Consider the following 19,892-nt stretch of genomic DNA (forward strand, 5'->3'; position numbering starts at 1 on the left):
TCATATTACCTGATTCTGACCACATGGGACTGGACCGAGTTAGTTTCCCCATTTTTAATTAGCTCTTTGTTAGTTAAACAGTACCAGATTACCTGCTATACACATATGTTTCATTGCTTTCTTTTATTGTGTTCTTAATTGTGTGGGTTTGAGAATGAATACTACTCTAAGAAAATATGTGAAAAGTAGCTTTTAAAGAGCATACTTCAGTGACTTTTAGAGATATTGTAGTCAGTGGTTGTTGGTGTGGTAAAATCAAGTATTCAGGAATCATAAAGTTTCCAGTGAAATAAGATGTCACACCAAAATGCAAAGGCAAATGTGGTCAAATATGAAAAAAAAGCCCAAAACTAACAGACTATTGCTGTAAAATAGACAATTCCTTAGAAAACAAGAAAAGATCTTTAGAAGAGTCTAGAAGCTGGAGTTGGGGGGGTTATTAATGAGCTTACTACAGTGAAGTGAAAGTTTCTTAAAATTGGAAGAATAGTAAGAAGACCAGTATAAAACCAGCTGCTATATTGCTATGAAGGGAAAAAAACCCCCAATTATCATCAGCAATACAATACAGAAATTGGAGAAATGAAGATGGGGGAAAAAGTAATTTTTATTGATAAAATTCACTTTTTCATTCAAAGCTATATAAAGATTATTGCCACAAGAAGTCCAGGTGAACCTATAAGATCTAGACATTTTTATTACATGGCAAAACATCCACTCCCCAAAATGATTTGTTGTTGTTGTTTTACTTCCATTGGGCCCAGACACTATTTTCCCCCTACTGATATGCTGAATTCTGATAAACATACTGATAAGCTAAGAAGCAGAATAATTCTGGAATTATGGAAATTCCCAAATGGAGACAGAATATTGCAACACAACCTTTCACCATACCACATATCACAAAAGGTTAAGGATTTACCCAAAAGGAGACAAACATGCTCTAGTGCCTAGGCACTTCTCTCATTTAAATGCCTTTGAAAACCTAAGGGCTGTAAAAATTCTTTCCCACTTTTCTGATTCCTTCCTAATCTTGGATGCATTGGTTTTGTGAAAAAACCTTTCAATTTAATGTAATCAAAATTATCCATTTTGCATTTCATAATGTTCCCTATCTCTTGTTTGGTCATAAATTCTTTCCTTCTCCATAGATCTGAAAGGTAAACTGTTCCTTGCTTTTCTAGTTTGCTTATAGTATCAATCTTTATATCTGAATCCTGTACCCATTTTGACTTTATCTTGGTATAGAATGTAAGATGTTGGTCTATGTCCAGTTTCTGCCACACATTTTTCCAGTTTTCCCAGAAGTTTTAGTTTAATAGTGATTTTGGAGTCTTTGGATTTATCAAACAGTAGATTAGTATAGTCATTGACTATTATGTCTTACATATCTAACCTATTCCACTATATAAAGAACTGAGTAAAATTTATAGGAATACAAGTCATTCCCCAATTGATAAATTGTCAAAGCATATGAACAGGCAGTTTTCAGAAGAAGAAACTAAAGCTATCTATAGTCATATGAAAAAATGTTCTAAATCACTATTGATTAGACAAGTGCAGATCTAAACAACTCTGAGGTACCACATCACATCTATCAGGTTGGATAACATACAAAATAGCACAATGATAAATGTTGGAGAAGGTGTGGGAAAATTGGAGCACTAATGCATTGTTGGTTGAGTTATGAAATGATCCAACCATTTTGGAGAGCAATTTGGAACTATGCCCAAAGGGCTATAAAATTGTGCATATCCTTTGACCCAGTAATACCACTTCTAAGTCTATATCCCAAAAAGACCATAAAAATGTGAAAAGGACCCACATATACAAAAATATTTGTAGCAGGTCTTTTTGTGGTGTCAAAAAAATTGGAAATTGAGGGGATGCCCATTAATTGGGGAATAGCTAAACAAGTTATGGTGTATGAATGTAATGGAATACTATTGTGCTATAAGAAATAAGGAGCAGGCAGACTTAAAAAAAAACCTGGAAAAACTTACATGAACTGATGCAGAATGAAATGAGCAGAACCAGGAGAACATTGTACATAGCAACAGCCAGATTGAGGGATGACTGACTTTGATAGACATGGCTCTTCATAGGAAAGCAAGGAAGTAAATGTTGAAAACTAAAAACAAATAAATTAATTATCAAGGAAAAAATAAAAAAAAGAAAACCTATGGGCTATAATCAAGTCTAGATTTAGGAAAATAGTCTGTTAATCAAAGAAATGCTCAACAGCCAATATATGTGGTTTCATGATGAATTAAAGAGTACGTGTCAAAAGCTTGTAAATTTCCAGTCAAAGCATGTACAAATAAATTATTGCAGCAAAAGAATATATTGCATATAAAAAGATTTTAAAGATGTAAAGTTATAAGGTATATGTCAATGAATTTAATTATTTTACTCTGTGCTGGTTAATCTGCACACTATTGCAATGGTTATGACATAACTGGAATTGAAGAATAAGGGAACAATGGGAAATTTTTTTTAAAAGGAAGAAATGAGAGAATAAAGATTTTAATAGCATGATATCATGGACCATTTTTTGTTGTTGTTTTCTCTGCTCCCTCCACAGAAAAGAGAACAAAGTAATGGAAAGCAGACAAGGAATTGGAAAAGATGTCTCCCCACCCCACTGCCCCAATCTGTGAACAAAGAAAGGAGTACTACCGGTGAGTACTTCCTGTATTTCTTTGTACACTCAGGCCCATTTCTGGTATGGATCAGGATAGAAAATAGAATCAGGAAAATGAGACTTCCCAAGACTTAATGAGATCCTATCTGCATTACAATCCAGGGAGTTGATTCAGATTAATGAGCTGCCTGGACCTTTATACAGAGGATGCTATATGGGTTTTAGCTCTTCATAGTCTATTTTGCATTCTCCATCTTGCCAGGCTGAGCCCTTGTCATCTGGGGCAATGATGCAAAACCTTCATTTGCAGTGTCCAGGGACTGATTCCTCTTGATCTAGCAGACTAATCATAATAATGAAGCCACCAAACCCAGAGATTTCAACCAAACTCCACCACAGCTTCCCCTAAGAGCACATCTGGAGGTTTTCTGCTTCCTCAACAAATTGGAAATAAGAGCCAATCTGGAGTGGCATGCCTGCAGTGCCGTCAGGGGCCAGCTCCCTGACTCCAGCACAGCCAGGACTGCTTATTATTGCTGTGACCAGGGTATGCTGCTGACAGACTATGCAATATACTTCTTTCCCTTCAACAGAAGGGGTTTGTATTCAGTCCTCCCCACCTGGGCAAGGGCAAGCATATTTTGCATGCCTGTCCCTGTGAGATCGAGCATTCAGCAGGCACACAAATTATCTGAGTCTACATATGGCTGCAGGACAGAGGAAGGACTTTCTCAGAACTCAGGACATGCCAAGGGTCATTCTTCCTGATATCCCCACAACAATACTGTTAGCATAAAAAGAAGAAGAAGGCGGGCCCCATAGACTCTTACAATACCTTTTTCCATCTGGAAAGAAGCCATTGAGAGCTAACAAGGGAAGGATTGTCTTTAGGTTTCCCACTGGTTTCAATAATGGGATGTAATCATCATTGAAGTGTCTATTTTGTAAAGCTTTATTTCAAATGTAATGTAAGAAAGAAGCAAATGTTTCATTTGGGTTCTTTAAGCTTTATTATAATCATGCATTCATATGTAGGGCCTACACAATATTGCCTTCAATCAACAATGTAAAACTAATCCCAAAAAATCACAAATTGCAAATGGAAACTCAGATGTTCAAAAGTCACAGGGAAGGTGATAACTAATCCTCATTTCACAGATGAAAAAGTTACAAAGATGGTGAGATTTCTTTTTTTTTTTTGTCTAATTCAGTAGTAGTATTTTTTTACCTTCTTCAGTAGCAATTAATAGCAACAGCAATTTTGGTAATTGGAAAACCACTTTAACTTCTCACATTTGCACCATTTAAACAGTCATAGGGTCCTTTGTAAGTGAATAGTCCTTCTGAGTCCACCTTTTTAGAAGAGAGGGTTACCCATTTTTAGGAACAAAACCGATCAAGCCATTGAGGTGTGAAGAAGTCTCTCCCTCTTTGATAATTAATCAATTGATCAATTAATCAATCAACTAGCATCTGGTAATTTCTCTCTCTGAATGGGCCATTATCAATTGTCAGAATAGAAAGCACAAAAAAGACTTGTTTTGGTAGCCTGACAAGGACTTTGTTTAGATGGTAATGATACCTAAAATAAAATGATACACACATATAGTGGTTTTTGTAAGTATTCTGGCAATGCCACCATGTGACTAATTTTTGACTACAGAATGATGTCGAATATGCCCTGGCCTGCATTGCGGTGGCAACACCCTTTTACCAGGTTAAAATGTAATTGGTAAATATTTAATAAAATAAATAAAAATACAACAAAGCAGAGATATTGGGACAGCTAGATGGCCAAGAGGATAGAGCAAGGAGTCAGGAAGATCTGAGTTCAAATCCAGCTCTAGCCACTTACTAGCTACATGATCCGGGGCAAATCACTTAGCCTCTGCTTGCCTTGGTTTCCTCATCTGTAAAATGGGGATAATAATAGCATTCACCTCCCTGGGTTGTTATGACAGTAAAATTAGAAAATGATTGCAAATCACTTGGTACAGTGCCAGGCACATAGTAGATGCTATGCAAATGCTATTGTTATTGTAATTATTATTACTATTATTATTTTGTGTTTTTCTAAATCAGTATGTGGCCCACAGGCATCCCTATGTATGATTTAGTGGCCCTGCTTTCTTTTTGAGTTTTAACACCAGTGGTGTAGAGCACTGACGTTCAGGTCAGCCATGTGACCAGACAGGAAAAAGTAGCCCACTGCCAGGAACACACAAAGATATCAGGGAGCAGATAAATTCTTATCTAAGCAGAGTCAAGAAACTTATTCTGATGTTCTTTCTTCAATTGATATTTGGAAACAATTACATTTGAGAGGTCAACACAGTTGCTGATTTAGGAGGAGCTAAGGCAGCTTAGCAAAATAGTTCCCAAGGAGAGTTGCCAATACTTCAGATGGATAAGATGCATAAGAAATAATCAATAGTTATGAAGTATTATTATGGTTTAGGCAAAATTTTCTCTTTCTTCCCACTTCAGCTAAGGCCCATTTTAAGGACTGTAATATTAGGATTAATACTTATTAAAAGTTTTGGTTTTTTTTAAGTATTGGACATTTAAACAAATCTCAAAGAGGAAACATAGCTCAAAAATACTGGAAAGTGCTCTTCTGACCACATGCACAATAAATGGTCTTTTTGTTTAGTTTTTGAGGAGAGGAGAGAGGCAAACATCTTAAACACTTTCTCTAATAAGTTTCAAAATTAGGACTGGTAGGATAAAAGCAAGGTGATCAGAATTACTTATTTGTTCCTTTGACATTTGACCAGAAGAATTGTACTTTCTCCTCCTTTCTTCCCCACCATTGTCTAATCACCATTTGTCTGTAGTGTAGCTTAAACTTCTGGACTATACATTCCTTTCCTGGCATGCACACTATAAAATGAAGCTGAGACCCCTTACAAAGGAAGATTTAAAAAAAAAGCCCAAGCAAACAATGCTGTCAAAGTGGATAAATATTGCCAAAAGGAGCATTAGTGTGGAGATGATCTAACAATGTGCTGGGACTTTAAATACCACTTACACACGTGATGTATATATAACAGTTGCCTTTGAAACATGAACATTTGTAGATATTTTAAAATCCCACTTTTAAGTGAACTGCTTAATGAGAAAGATCTGCTTGTCTGATTGCAAAGACTTTAACATAAAGGAAGGGAGGGAAGAGAACAAACATTTATTAAGTACCCACTATATACCAGACACGTGCTAAGTGCTTTACAAATATTCTCTCATTTGATCCTCATGATATCTCTGTGAGGTAGGTGCTAGTATTATCCTCATTTTGCAGTTGAGGGAACTAAAGTAAGCAGAAATTAAGTGACCAGCCTAAGCTATACAATTTGTAAGTGTCTGAGGTCACATTTGAATTCAGGTCTTCCTGACTCCCAGGCCCACAGAGTTTCCTGATTTTTTTTTCCTACACTCTGGAAGTAAAATTAATCTGTATCAATTAGATATTATAGGCAAGGTTTATTACCTCCCCCCCCCCGCCTTAATCAGTGGCTAGAATTTTGAGAATATTTACCTTTACTTAGGATTGGCCTTACGGATGTGAAGCCTCTGGGGTGAGATTTGAGGGACATCCAGAAGAGCTTCCTATTCCTCTCCACAGATCACCTGTCACCAATACCTGACAACCCAACATTTAGAACCTGAGAAGGGATATTACTATTTGCTATTATCAATCTGTAACCTGCTCAGTTTTGTTAATAATAGACAACCCAGTAGGGAGAAGAGTCATACTCTTCTTACATCTTGAAGCCAGCAGGAGAAGCCTAAGGGCCAGGGAATTCTCCTTTATTATAACCACAGAGCTCTGGCTCAGCAGGCACTTAAAAGTGTCCTCATGGTAGATAGGAAGCAGTAAGAGGATATATGTGCCCTCTCTGAAGTGGAGTGTAGAAGCAACCCTTCATTAGGCATCTCCAAGGAGTCGATATACAAGGGAGGTTTTTGAGGGAGGAGAATGAGAGACAGAGACTAGCTGCACAGCTTTGTAAGTAACGTGTTGAATTTATGATACACAAACTGGAAAGGTAAAACCAAGCTGTATGGAATAAAAATTCAAGCAATTCTCTTTTGCTGTTCATTGCATATGGAAATGTCTGTGTTTGTTGATTTTTATCAAATTCAAAATAACAAAAAAATGAAAAATGAAGTTTTTGGGGAAAAAAAGAATTCATTTAAGATGGTTTGCCACATTCTGTGAATCACTTTTCCTTTTTTCAGAGAAAAGGACAACACTTTGTCTGACCCATCAGTGAGTCCTGCAGGATTGTGGACAAGAAGTATTCAGACTGTTATCAATCAGCAAGTCAATTCAGTCAAAAAGCATTTATTCTGTATTTACTATGAGTCGGCCACTGTGCTAAGTGCTGAGAACTCAGATAAAGCAAAAAGATAGTCCTCGTCCTCAAGGAGCTTAGAAGCTAATGGAGGTAGACAGAGGGAAGTTGAAAAGGTAGGGGAGAGCTTGGAGGCATGCACAGCCTGGAGAGAAATGAAGAGGTTGCTGGTCTGTGCACACTCCTTAAATGGAGGTTCTGGGAGGAGCCATCCAGTCAGAGGGAGGGACTTGAGGAATGAAGGGTATTTACAAGCTGTGAATTCCAGGCTGACTTGATTTTCCAGGATGAAGAGGTTTCTGGGGAATGATGGCTAAATCCAGAATGTAGTCTGAGCAAGTATAGGTCAGTAGGATCATCTCAATCTCCCTTGGATGCCACAGAATTGACCATAGTCATTGAAATTTGAACTGAGCCATCAGCTATTACTGTTAATATTATAAGATGTTCTAGAACTGGCAAAAATGTTTCTGCAGACTCCTGTACTTCAGCCATCTATGTTGACAAAGCACTATGGGGATAGGGAACACTCATCAGAATTTGAACCCCAAAGTGTTGCATCTGAAAAGAGAGTGCACTTTGTCTTGGTTGCCCATTTGGCTTCTCTACGATGCCCAAATGCAGCCAATAATCACTCCACTCTCTACTACATTTGGTGTAGAGTGCAGGGAAAAGTCTTTCAAGCTTCTCTTTTCATTGTAGAAAAACATAACTCAGTTAAAAATATTTCTGAGAAAAAGAGAACTCCTTATGGAGGAAAAAAAAATCAGCATTCCGTACTGTGTCCTAAATAGCATTTTCCTTACAGTACTCAATGAAGTCACATATTAAATAATCAGAGTTGAATGTTCAAACCGCCAAAGTTCTCAATGCTGGGTAGCCTTTACCTAGTTTGACATGTGGCAATTACACTCTGAGCCTAAGTGGAGCTCCCAGGGTTCCATGATTGTACTGAATTCAGATACCATAACCAAGTGAGAACAACTGTAACCCTTAAGTGTGGCTTTCATGATCCAATAAAATAAATCTCACCCATGAAAGCAGATTGTTACCTTTGGTATAATAAACCTACCCAGATTACAATATTCATTGTAAAGTTACCTGCTTCTGGTTATGACTATTTAGTCTGAGGGGAGATTTTGTCCTCTATCCATCTCCCTCTCTCTCTGACTCACTCATTCTCCTTCTCTTTCTCCCTCCCTCCCCTCTCTTTGTCTCTCTAGGTCTTTTTCTTTCCTTCCTTCCTTCTTTCCTTCCTTCCTTCCTTCCTTCCTTCCTTCTTCCTTCCTTCCTTCCTTCCTTCCTTCCTTCCTTCCTTCCTTCCTTCCTTCCTTCCTCTCTTTCTTTGTCTCTTTCCTTCTATGCATCAAAAAAGTATCATAAAATTATAAATTAGATAAACATTGTGCATACATAATGATAATGTATATAAATGCATTATGTTTAACAATGGTCGAATTATGTAATAGACTAAAACCCTCTGTGAATCCTACAATGCAATATGAATGTCACTCATTATTTACATGCCTCAGCATAACACAAGCACTGTTTTCTTAGCAATAAGCTTGCTTACTCCTTCCACTAATGAGCTCTAACTTCCTAAAAATCACAGAGTCACAGAATTATAGAATTTTAGGCTTAGAAGAAACCTTAGACGCTATCTCATCCAACCCATACCTAAAAAAGGATACTCATTCTAATGAATATGAAAAGTGAACATGTAGCTTCTGCTTAGAGACCTCCATCGAAGCAGTACCCAATGTCTCTTAAGGCAGCCATTTTTGGATTGCTCTAAATGTGAGGAGTTTTTTTCCCCAACATCAAACCTAGATTTATCTCTTTGCACCTTCCACTCATCACTCCTAGTTCTGTCCTCTGGAGCCAGAGCAAACAAGTAAAATCCCTCTTCTAAATTATAGCTCTTTAAATACTTCAACACAGCTATCACATCCCTGCTGAGTTTTCTCTTTTCCAGAGTAAACACCCCTGTTCCCTAAAGTGATCTTCATATGGTATGGACTCAAGACCTTTCACCCTTCTGGTTGCCTTTCTCTGTACACTTTCCAACTTATCATCTTGCTCCCAGAACTGAAGACAATATTCCTGATATAGTTGGACCAAGGCAGAATACAGACAGAATTATCACCTTCTTATTCCTAGAAATTCTGCTGCTCAATTAATGCAACTTAGGAACATGTTAGCATTTTCGGCTGACATCAGACTGGTGACTCACATTGAGCTTGCAGCCCTCCTCTAAAGCTCCCAGGTCTTTTAATCATACCTCCTTCCACCCATATAATACCTACGAAGACAAATTTATTTTGGACTCCAGTGTTAGACTTTACATTTAATCCTATTAAATTTTATTTTAGTAGATTCAGCCCAGTGTTCTTGGCCGTCAAGTACTTTGTGGATCCTGACTGTCAGCTAGTGTGTGGGCCATTCCTTCTCCCTAGTCTGTGTCATTTACAAATGGAATAATCATGCTATCTACATCTTGATGAAATCAATGATAAAAACAGCTCATGGTGAAACTTTGAGCCATAGGGCCTTCACTGGAGACCTTCTTCATACTGACATGGAACACTGACGACTATTCTTTGAATCTGGCCATTCAACCAGTTCTGAATTCATCTGATTGTGCCATCATCTGGCCCATGTCTCTCCACATTTTCCCACAAGAAAAGAATGGGATCTTTAACAAACATTTTGCTAAATCCTAGGTAAAGTCCCTGATATACCTGCTTAATAATATTGTCTTCTTGGCAGATAGTTTCATAAATTTCTATGGATAAACTCTTCATTATTCTGCAGTCAACCTTTGATTATGAGTCTTTCCAAACTTAGCCAGGCTTTATTATGCATGGTAGTCCATTCTTAGTCAATATTCAAAGCTTTTCCAGCTTGTTAGTTCTCTGCTTCTATAACCCCCAAGAACCTCCACACCATGATGAGATATTTGTCCTGAATGGCCTTTTCAATAGCTTATGCTTTGTTTTGACTGTAGTGATGATCCACCACTTGATTGGGGCCAATGATGTATGGAATTCTATCTGTAAGAATAAAACTAAGAGATGGACTAAGCCCATGTATTAGCACTTTTTGTATACTAAAAATGCAAGTACAAGTCCTATTTTGGGAAATTTGTGTCCTAAGGAGAAGAAACACTTGTATTGTGTATGGTTAATGGTAATTTTTTTTGTTTGCATACTAAGAGTTAATCATTTTCCTTGAAGCATAGCTATTGGTAACATCACAGTTTGCAGTGCTATGAATTCAAAATTTTTTTTCTTCCTTTGTAACATTGTAAGAAGCTAAGTAGTCTTTGACTCCCCACTCATTCTCACAACCATTACACATATTCTGTCTCTGTCTGTCTGTCTGTCTTTCTCTGTCTCTCTGTCTCTCTGTCTCTGTCTCTGTCTGTCTCTCTCTCTTGTAAAGTAATATTTTAGACACAGGTCATACCACCTCAATTTTTTTTTAAAACTACATCTTATTTTTTAATTAAACAAAATCTATTTTCTTTTGCTTCCCCTCCCCCCCACCTCATTGGAAAAGAAAAACAAAGCTAAATACTTGCAACAAATATACATGCACAAACAAAACAAATTCCCTCATTGACTGTGCCCAATGTGTTATTTTGCACCCAGAGTCCATTACCTCTTTGCCAAGAGGTGAATACCATACTTCATCAGTCCTCTAGAATCAAAGATGGCCATTGTGTTAATCAGAACTCTTGAAGCTTTCAAGGTTTTTTTTTTTTACCACTTTTTTCAAATCAATTGTTCTGGTTCTACTGACTTTACTCTGCATCAGTTCATGTAAGTCTTTCCATGTTTCTTGGAAATAATCTTTTTTCCTCACTTCTTATAATACAGCATTATTCTATTACATTCACATACCATATTTTATTCAGCTATTCCTTAAGTGATGGGTTTGTCCTTAATCTCTAGTGGTTAGCCACCACAAACATGAGTTGTTATAAATAATTTCATACATAAAATCTTTTCCAAATGATTTTCCAGAATGGTTAGACCCATTCATAATGCCACCAACAATGGATCAATGTGTCCATTTTCTTACAATCCTTTCAACACTGTAATTTTCTCCTTTTTTGTCATTTTTGTCACTCTGATGCTCCAAATTGCATTAATTCCCATTTCTTTAGTTATTTGTGATCTGGAGCATTTTCTTCTCATGTGTCTATGTATAGAGAATCTGAATTTCTTCCTTTAAGAACTGCCTGTTTATGTCCTTAGATCATTTATCAATTGGAGAGTGGCTTTTATTCTTATGAATAAGAATGTTTGAATTGGTTTCTTATTTATCTTGGAAATGATACTTTTATCATAGAAACTTGCTACAAAGAATTCTTCTTCTCCCTCAGTTTACTGTTCAGTCTTACTTCTATTGGGTTTTTCTTTACAAAAACTTTTTTAGTTTTATGTAATCAAAAGTATTCATTGTATCTTCTATGATCCTTTCTATCTCTATTTGGTCATAAACTTTTCTCCTATCCATATATCTGATAGATAATTTCCCCATGTTTTTCTAACTTGTTTAAAATGTGACCTTTTATATCTTGGTCATTTATCTATTTGGAGCTTATAGTGGTATGAGATGTGAGATGTTAGTCTAAATTAGTTTTTAATGTCTTTTTTTTTACTTTCTTTCAATGGATGTACTTAAATTTGTATGTGAATGTGTTGCATTTTCAGAGTCAGGCAGAACATGGAAAACAGTGTTTTCTTGTGGGATAGAATCAAACATGAACATGAAGGTAGTTATGAATTATGATGGAAACCTATTGTACAAATCAAATGTACAAATTTGTTAGAAACTTAGAGAGACAGTGAAAGGGAAAGGAAACGGATGGAAAAGATTTAGGGACCAAATAATTCTCATCCACACATATGCAGAAGTACTGAAAAAGGCTTATTACTGAGCACTTCCAATTCTTGCCCACATGTGTAAATATTTGACCTGGTAGCTCAAGTTTAATATACACCCTGGTAGCTTGTCCAGATATAGGGGGAAGGGAATAAGTATTTATATAGCACCTCTATATGCCAGGCACTGTAATAAATGTTTTTCACAAATATTATCTTACTTGATCCTCACAGTAACCCTGGGGGTAGGAGCTATTATTACCCCCCTTTTTATAACTAAGGGAACTGAAGCAAACAGAGATTAAATGACTTGCCCAGGATCATACTAGTAAATGTCTGAGGCTGGAGTTGAATTCAAGTCTTCTTGACTCCAGGCTCGGTGCTCTACGTCCTTAAGATTCCTTCCAATACAGAGATCCTATGATTGTTTGTCAAAAGGCTGAGATCTGCATTGGCAGATAAAATTTTAGAGTGTATAAGTATATACTTGAAACCAATTTTTTACAAAATCAAAACTTTGGGTAACCTAATAAATAGCCTCAAATATTTCTATATTTTGCTGGCACGAGGAGTAAAAATGGGACTTGATAATAATCACTGAACAAGATCTATTAGAACAATGTTTAAGGCAGCCCTGTTGTTATTGTGCAATAAAACCCTGCAATAAAGCTCCTCAGTATTGCCTCTCCTAAGCTTCAATCCTATCCCCTGTGTAGAGTGAAGTACAATCCATCTTGCTGGCTATAATGGAAGAACCTTGCAACATCAGTGTTATCCTGCTCCTCTAGCACTAGTGACATCATGGGCTTTTAATTTAACATTTAGTAGTTAGCAGGACAGACTCTGAAATGGTCAGCTTGGAACAAACCTATGAAGGTGGTAGGATTTAAAGCTAGTAGCAGCTTCCAGGGAAAGGAGAAGACTTTTCCAGTTATTAAGCCCCACCAACACCTCTTTGGTCTCATCTTGAATTGGGATTAAAAAAAAAAATGAAGACTTATCTGGATTGAAAATGTCTCTGTGGATAATAAGCTGACTGTTTGGACAGAGCTTTAGCTAAACTGTTATAGTCTATTACACTAAAGATGAACCAAATGACCCAGTTCCATAGTTACAGAATTTTAGTGTTGGAAAGGATCAATTAGTAGTGGCCCTTTAATGCAACTGATCCCCTAAAGAGAAACCTTTGCCATAATAGAAGTAAAGAGTTAGAAGAAACATTTTTAGATCACCTTCCTCATTTTACAGATGAGGTCTAGGTAGATCTTGGGTCTTCTAATTCTGGCTCCAGAATTCTTTTTTTTTTTTTATAGAAAAACACTTTTTCTAATTTCTATGAAACTATTTTATCTGCATCACTTTTAACCCAACATCCAGATTATAGAGTATAAATGCATTTACTTACATGTCATCACTGGTGCTTACTAAGCTCCAAGTCTTTTTTTCTTTATTGTTTCCATTTGCCAAAAAACCAGTCATAAGATATGATTTCTGTCAAGGGTTCCTGGACAAGGTATTTCTGAGAGCCAATTGACAATAGGCCAGAACCCTGTGGTCTCCATCCAGCATTAGAATATATTTATACATGTTTTTACTGAAATAAGTGCCTGAGGCACAGCTCAAGGATTGACTTTTCCCTTTGGCCTCATTTAGAACAAGGAGAAAACATCTTACTGCCTCAATTCATCAGCAGGAGAAACTTACTGGACATCAACATGGTTCTTCTATGAAGTTACTCAGGACAGGGGAGCTAAGCCCCATTTGGAGAACACATTGTCCATCTTGGATTTCTAGTGTCCACTCAATTCCAAGTAGATGAGAATAAGCTAACTTAATGGTAGCAAAGGTTGTTTGTGTTTAAGCGTCTGGGATTTTGTAATTAAAGCACTTTTGCATCTGTTTCGCATTGTATTGTGAAATGATCTTCCTTCTAAAAATGTACTACATGTGTTGCAAATAAAATCCATGCTAATCCTATGTCTTCCATAAAATTGAGTTTATCCATAAATGTTGATCTAACATTTTTTTTTCTTATTTCACCTTATAGTCAATGAGCTATCTTGAAGTGATTTATGGATTTATTTGAGATCAACCTGGAAAGATTTGTATGAATTGAAAAGTGAAGTGAGCAGAAACAGGTGAACAATTTATACAATAACAACAATATTATAAGATAAACATCTTTGAAACACTTAAGAATTCTGATCAATGCAATGCCCAGCTACAAATCCAAAGGACTCATTATGAAAAATACTATTAAAAAACTGGTTGACTCAGAGTGTAGATTGAAGCACTTTTTCTTTTCTTTCCTTCCTTCCTTCCTTCCTTCCTTCCTTCTTCCTTCCTTCCTTCCTTCCTTCCTTCCTTCCTTCCTTTCCTTTCCTTCCTTCCTTCCTTTCCTTCCTTCCTTCCTTCCTTCCTTCCTTCTTTCTTTCTTTCTTTCTTTCTTTCTTTCTTTCTTTCTTTCTTTCTTTCTTTCTTTCTTTCTTTCTTTCTTTCTTTCTTTCTTTCTTTCCTTCCTTCCTTCCTTCCTTCCTTCCTTCCTTCCTTCCTTCCTTCCTTTCCTTCCTTCTTTCTTTCTTTCTTTCTTTCTTTCTTTTCTTCTTTCTTTCTTCTTTCTTTCTTCTTTTTCTTTCTTTCTTTCTTTCTTTCTTTCTTCCTTCCTTTCTTCCTTTCTTCCTTCCTTCCTTCCTTCCTTCCTTCCTTCCTTCCTTCCTTCCTTCCTTCCTTCCTTCCTTTCCTTCCTTCCTTCCTTCCTTCCTTCCTTTCCTTCTTTCCTTTCTTTCTTTCTTTCTTTCTTTCTTTCTTTCTTTCTTTCTTTCTTTCTTCTTTCTTCTTTCTTTCTTTCTTTCTTTCTTTCTTCTTTCTTTCTTTCTTTCTTTCTTTTTTCTTTCTTTCTTTCTTTCTTTCTTTCTTTCTTTCTTTCTCCCAGACACAGCTAATGTGGAAATTTGCTTAATTATGTGTGTATACATATATGTATATATAGATTTATAATAAGTTTTGTTTTTCTTGCCTTCTTAAGGGGTGGGAGAGGGAGAAGAAAGAGAGAGAAAATTCAGAACTAAAAATAAAATTGAATTTAAAAATTAAAAACTAAAATCCATTTGATCCAATTAAAGCCTATAATAGTAACAGCTAGCACTTATAATTTTCAAAGTACTTCTCATATACTATCTCATTTGTTTTATTCAAAAGACCTACAAAGTAGGTGCTGTTATTATCTCCATTTTATAGTTCAGGAAACTCCGTGTCACAGACAACAGTGTCCACAGTCACATAGCTGGTAAGTGTCTGAGTCAGGATTTGAATCCAGGTGTTCGTGACTCCAAATCCATCACTCTATCTACTGCCCCACCGAGCTGCCACTAGGGAAGTGAAGGACTATGACATAGCTGTGTTATAGTGCTGGAGTAAAGCTAAGAGCCAAAGCCTTCTTGAAGACATTCCCAGTGCTCATTCTGTAACAACCCAAAGGGGAGCTGAATGTTCGCTTTCAAATAGTCTTAGCTCAAAAACTGTTTTCTGATATTCCTTTAGAAGATTTTCTTTCTTTTTAATAAGTTCCTACATTTTTGTTTGAATGAACAAAATACAGTTTGAAAGTTATCCACCTTGGAAAAACTTGTCTTGGGCATATTTCATAGTTCACACAACTGGGCTTGAGAGGAGTGAAATTGGGTGGCTGGTGAGATTTACATTGTAACATTTTTGTTTATTGGGGCAACAATAATTAGGGAAATTTAGCTCCTCTGCTCAGAAAGATTTCTCTTACATGAGCTATTTATGTAATTTAGGGGGAAAGCATATTCTTTACCTAGACTATTTAGAATTTCCTTATTGGCTAGTGAGAACAAAATTAAGGAATCAGTGAATTCTCCAGATATTTTAATAATGTAGACATGTGCCTGGGAGGCTTTGATAGCAGGAACTGAACTACAGATGGTTCCTTTGTTCTGAAAGATTTCCTTTTCGCGGTCTATCAATTATAACTGTGCTGGACCCAAAGAGCTGGGACATTCAGCACTCTCCATCCCTCTGGGACTATCTGCTATGGCCTTATGCAAGCAGAATAGACCAGGTTCAGTATTGGGAGCTCCTGACCACCAAAAAGAAGGGTGAGATTCTCTCTTACATTCTTTGGTTCATTATATCGCCCACTTGGGTGTGCCATGGAGGAATTATATAGATTATGTAGATTTGGACTGTTAGGAAAGATAAGGTTCTCCCCAACGGGTGGGAGGTAAAGCCACTTGATATATGATATAAATCTGACATGAGACAGATATTATTGATTCCACACAAAAGAATGCTAAGCACAAAAAACTGTTATAAGCATTTATTAAAAGAACCTTAAACTAGTAGCAAGCAATAACTACTGTTATACTGTTCCAGTAGGTTGAGATTTAAGCATTACGATATGAAATAATTTATGAGATTGTTAGATATTTTACCATTTGCCTCACTTTTCTCTGTCCTCCTCAAGGTATGTGTCTTCTGGCAAGTCAGTCCAGAGATTGGGCTCATCATCACTTCCAATACGCACTTCTTCAAGACCAGAAACTTCCCTTTCCAACAGGCAGTTCATTTCCAACAGTTGGAAACAGTATCTTCAAACCTCTCAAATTCACAAGGTTGCTTCCAAGACTGTACATATCCTTCCTGGAATTGCTGTTCAGTGGCCCTATTTCAGAGAAGGAAACACGAAGACAACCAGGGAGCTGTAGGCACAGGTTCAACTTGCCCAGCCAACCTTCTGCTTTAGCTGCCGAGCTCTGTCAAGAGGAAGGGCATCAACGTCCCTGCTCACACCCCTTTCAGGGAAGGACTGGAATAGTCCTGACACAATCTACAGATGGGATGAGAAAAGACACGTTTTAAAGACTCAAAGAGTTACAGGATTTTCCTGCTTAGTGGTCAATAAGGGGGACTTTTCATCTTCCTCAAAGCACCGAGCTAGCATAGGTGATCATCTGGAAACTCTGTTACGGTAGCATCATAAATTCAGAGCTGGCAGGGACCTCACGGGTCATATATTCTAACCCCTTGATTTTCCAAGTAAAAAACCCAGGTCCCAGGGAGATTAAGTAACTGTCCCATTGTTCTAAAGATGAAAGCATCAATGATAGAATTTGAACTCAAGTGCTCTTTCTCCAGAACTAGTGTTCTTTCCCCTGCATTGTGATGCTTCCCTCTCAGACTTGCTCAAGGGGTGATGCCTCAAAGTAATGCAAAAATATAGGAGATTTCCAGCATTCAAAAATATAATTCCAAGGACTTCAAGAGACAAAATTTTAGAGATGCAGCCATCAGACCTTTCACATTGTCCTCAATCTATCTGTCTCTTAACACGAAGGCTTTTAAGTCTTTCATTACTTTCTTCTGATTAGCAGTAGGGGTGTGGGATGAAGTAATGGATAGAATTGTGGATGTGCTAGGAAATCCTCAGTTCAAATCCTATTTCAGACACTTATCAGCTGTGTGACTTGGCAAGTGGCTTCCCCTCTGTTAATGTCAGGTTCTTCAGGAAAATGAGGATTATAGGAACAGCTACCTTGCAGAGCTGCTTGGAGGATCAAATGAGACCTTGCAAACCGTGAAGTTTTATACATCTATATATAAACATATATATATATATATATATATATATATATATATATATATATATATATACACACATACACACACATACATGTAATATATATACACACACATATATGTATATGTATATACACATACACACATGCATACATACACCCACAAATATATACACATACATGTATACACACATAAGTTATGATTATTGATAACTAGCTTCCAAGTAATCTTCTTGATGGGGGGTTGTTTCACATAACCATGTATGTTTTTGTGCATCTTAGAATGCCCCTTAATTTACATAGCTCACTAGCATAGCTGCAGCATCTTCTTTTCTGTAGATCCTTAATCAGTATATGATGTACCTCCCAAAGTTTCACTGCAAAATATAAGATTTTTTCAATATCATCATAAGATGATAGATTCAGAGCTGGAAGGGACCTCAGGGGTCTTCTAGTCCAATATCCTCATGTTAGAGATGAGTACACTGAGGCTCAGTGAAATTAGATGACTTATCCAAGGTCGCACAGGTAAGAAGTCTCCAAAGCATAATTTGCACCCAGATCCTTTGACTCCAGTCAGAGTCAGTGCTCCTTCCACTGGATCTGTCCTCAGTGAAGGTCAAACCCCAGTACTCATCTCTCATCTCATCTCATCTCATCTCATCTCATCTCATCTCATCTCATCTCATCTCATCTCATCTCATCTCATCTCATCTCATCTCATCTCATCTCTTCTCATCTTATCTCTTTCGATATACATGCATATATATGAGATATGGAGGAATCTACACCATTTATATATAGATAGGTAGATCTATCTATCTATCTATCTATCTATCTATCTATCTATATCTATCTATCTCTCTATCGTCATCTATCTATTTATCTATCTGTCTATCCAGATCTATCTATCAATCTATCTATAGATCTATCTGAAATACACAGGAATCTTCCCTATTTGATTTGCATGGTTCGAATATGCTGTATGCATGAAGGATGGCTACATGTCCAATTCCATGGTTCTTCAAGTTCATCTCATTCCAATTTTCTGGGATTAAGTTTTTAAGATAAGGTGGTTGGCAATCGGTAGAGCTAAGAAAATTTCACGTTCAAAATATAAAAACTGTGAAATTTCTACCTTAATCAGTTATCTCATGTGGCAATAGCTATTCAATGGATTTGTTGGTTCCTCTACTAAATGTAATAAAGGAGGGAGGGGCACAGATGGTCTGTCAGTGACTTCTTTCGTTATAATAAATATTCTGCCAACAGGGCCAGAGAAATATGTCCAAAAGTCTTAGACTAAGCTTTTTATTATGACACTCTGTCCATATCATTGTACCCTGGGTTCCAGTACTCTCCTGACATTAAATGTCTTCTCTCTTTTAATTACTGAAAGATATGAAGATTGAAATATAATATGCAATGAGAAAACACGGCAAATGACTCAAAGTACTAATTTTCTAGAACGGAAATGTATACCTATAGTTATGTATATGTATACACACACATATGTGTGTATACGTCTTACATTTAAAAATCTATCACACATGTAAAATACACATGTGAATATATAAGACATATGTGTGTACACAGCACATATTAGTATGTACATACATGTGTAGATAGGAATACATATGCAAAATATATATGTGTATAAAGAGTGTGTGTTTATATCTAGATATGTCTTAAATTAAAAAAGAAAAAACTGAGATAGAGGAAAATCACACCATAGCCAAGCGCCCATCCTCTTCATTTCATTTCAGAAATATGCCCTGCCCATAGAGTTCTTATTTTTATACATTTTCAAAGATGACCTTGCCTCTAAAGCAGTTTTTCTCTAATTATTCCTTAGGAGCAAACCAGTAACAGGAAACCAGCACCTGAACCCCCTGGGGGTTGGATGTCAAAGCCACAGAGCTGAACTTAAAAGGTTTCAAGCACATTAATCAAAGAGAGACCACAGAAACCACAAGGACCACAAAGGGGGAAAGAGTCTGTTTACAAGGTCAACCGAAAGAGCCCTGGAAATGTGTCTGGGAGAGAATGAGGCTGGGAGCCCTCCTGACAGGATGTACTAGGGTCAGGTGTTTTAACAATTATAGTTCCACTCGTTCCTGGCTTGAGAAGGTAGTTTTTTAAAGACAAAACCTAAGAATGGGGAAAATATTCTGCTACCCATTCCAACTGCGGTCCTAGTTCCTTCCTCCCATTCATCTCTATTTTCTTTGAATAATCTGTTCTTGTTGTTCCCAGTCAAAATTATAATTTGTTTTTCCAAAGACTGGCTTTATATTCTCAAGCTATCAGCCACGATTTGTTTATTGCTACCTACTCCCCTTTTCTTTTTCATTACCTTTTGTGGCAGAGGTTCTTAACCTAGGGTCCAGGGACAGATCAGTGG

This window comes from Phascolarctos cinereus, unplaced genomic scaffold, assembly GCF_003287225.1.
Source record: "Phascolarctos cinereus isolate Bilbo 61053 unplaced genomic scaffold, phaCin_HiC Scaffold_4;HRSCAF=312, whole genome shotgun sequence".
NCBI classification, from domain to species: Eukaryota; Metazoa; Chordata; class Mammalia; order Diprotodontia; family Phascolarctidae; genus Phascolarctos; species Phascolarctos cinereus.